Source organism: Chiloscyllium plagiosum, chromosome 30 (genome assembly GCF_004010195.1).
Source record: "Chiloscyllium plagiosum isolate BGI_BamShark_2017 chromosome 30, ASM401019v2, whole genome shotgun sequence".
Lineage (NCBI taxonomy): Eukaryota > Metazoa > Chordata > Chondrichthyes > Orectolobiformes > Hemiscylliidae > Chiloscyllium > Chiloscyllium plagiosum.
In genome coordinates this window covers 45,649,928-45,651,820 of record NC_057739.1, presented here as the reverse complement: position 1 = coordinate 45,651,820, position 1,893 = coordinate 45,649,928, and the positions used below count along the sequence as shown (strand labels likewise).

Genomic DNA, 1,893 nt, shown 5'->3' with positions numbered 1-1,893 from the left:
TAAACCAAAGGGTGTTGTACAGACTTTGAGGTCGACAGGGATAGACCATTGAAGATGAGAGAACGAGTTTCAGACAGTTACTGAAATAAACTAGTGTGTTTGTACTGAATCCTGAATCCAGACATTCTGCCTGTGGGAGTACAGGCTCCGCGGGGCAGTAGGCCCCGTTGCTCATGGCGACGCCACACGGATCCCGGGTCTCCGCAGCCGATCTCCAAATCCGATTGGCAGAGCGGCCCGTCAATCCTCTTGAGGAGATGGAGCGGGGGGAACGTTTAACCAAACGGATCAGATTGTGAGGACAATTTCCGGTCGGAGCGGTTTAGCAGCGGAACCGCTTCCGGTTTAGGAACACGTGGGGACGTTCACCGTCGGAGAGTCAGTGCTGAGGGAGCGCCGCACTGTCGGAGGGTCAGCGCTGAGGGAGTGGGCACTGTCGGAGGGTCAGTGCTGAGGGAGTGGGCACTGTCGGAGGGTCAGTGCTGAGGAAGCGGGCACTGTCGGAGGGTCAGTGCTGAGGGAGTGGGCACTGTCGGACGCACTGTCGGAGGGTCAGTGCTGAGGGAGTGCCGCACTGTCGGAGGGTCAGTGCTGAGGGAGTGGGTACCATTGAGGATGTTGTCTTGATGGGATTGTAACCATTCTCTCTGAACTGAAAACAACAAATGCTGGCGATCACGACGGATCATACAGTATCCATGGAGAGAGAGTAAGCTAATGCTTCTAGTCTAATTGATTCTTCATTTCGACTCAAAATGTTAGCTTCCTCTCCCTCTGAATGCAGACTGACTCACATTTTGTTGTTTTTAGCACAGATTTCAGCATTTGGAGTAACTTGTTTGCACATGCTCTGTCTGAACTCTATTGTAGTTATTGACAACCTGATGTTTTGTGGTGGTCAGGTGTTTCCAGTGTCCTGGCCAATATTAAAATTTTGTTAGCTGGATTATCACATTGTTATTGCATTGCTGCACATGAGATTTTGCTCTGTGTGGGTTGCTGCTGCATTTCCTGAGTTAAATGCTTTGGAACATCTGGGAATTGTCTAAGACATTTTAGGAAAGCAATTTCTTTTAATCAGTAAAGATGTTGAAATAATTAAATTTCAGTATTATTATGTTGAGTTCTGTTTTGGAATATTTTATTCTGGAGTTTGACATTGAAATCCGAACTGCAAATGAAATTGGATGGGTTAGAGTTAGGAAGGATGCATGTTAGGAAGAATGTAAAAACTTTGGGATGAGTGAAGAAATAATTTACTAGAATGTTTCAAGCGATGGAGGACTTCACAGAATATGGAGAGGCAAGAGAAGATGGGCTTCTCATCTGAAAGGAGGGCAGGTTTAGTGGAGAACAGATATGTTGAGAATCATGTAAATAAACTAGGAGAAACTGTTTCCAGTGGCAGGACTGTCAGTAGCAAGAAGATACACACATCAACAGATACCAAGAAACATACACCTGCACATAAAGACACATCGAGCTACAAACATACAACAATACGGATCCAGAGAGGTACAAGCAGAGAGCTACATGACCCACACAACACACGTACAGATACCCACACATATGGATCAACAGTTACCCAGACAGATAGTCCCAGAGAGATACAGTTTGTCAATGTCACTGAGAATGTTGTGGTTCTGTTCGCCGAACTGGAAATTTTTGTTGCAAACATTTCGTCCCCTGTCTAGGTGACATCCTCAGTGCTTGGGAGCCTCCTGTGAAGCGCTTCTGTGCTGTTTCCTCCGGCATTTATAGTGGCCTGTCCCTGCCGCTTCCGGTTGTCAGTTTCAGCTGTCCGCTGTAGTGGCCGGTATATTGGGTCCAGGTCGATGTGTTTGTTGATGCATGAAACACCACAGAAGCGCTTCACAGGAGGATCCCAAGCAC

The 1,893-nt window shown here is 47.0% G+C and overlaps 1 protein-coding gene across 4 annotated transcripts in view; it reads left to right on the top strand.

Annotated features, from left to right (window-relative positions):
• Positions 1-284: 284 nt before the first annotated feature.
• Positions 285-1,893, top strand: part of rexo4 (REX4 homolog, 3'-5' exonuclease) — a 23,947-nt gene continuing 22,338 nt past the window's right edge. For 2 of the 4 annotated variants that reach the window (XM_043720654.1, XM_043720650.1), the window contains exon 1: positions 307-411. The gene's annotated coding sequence lies outside the window, so the exon portion shown is untranslated. Of the gene's footprint in view, positions 412-563; positions 585-1,893 lie in introns of those variants that run through there. The other 2 variants (XM_043720651.1, XM_043720653.1) reach the window with 2 other exon arrangements.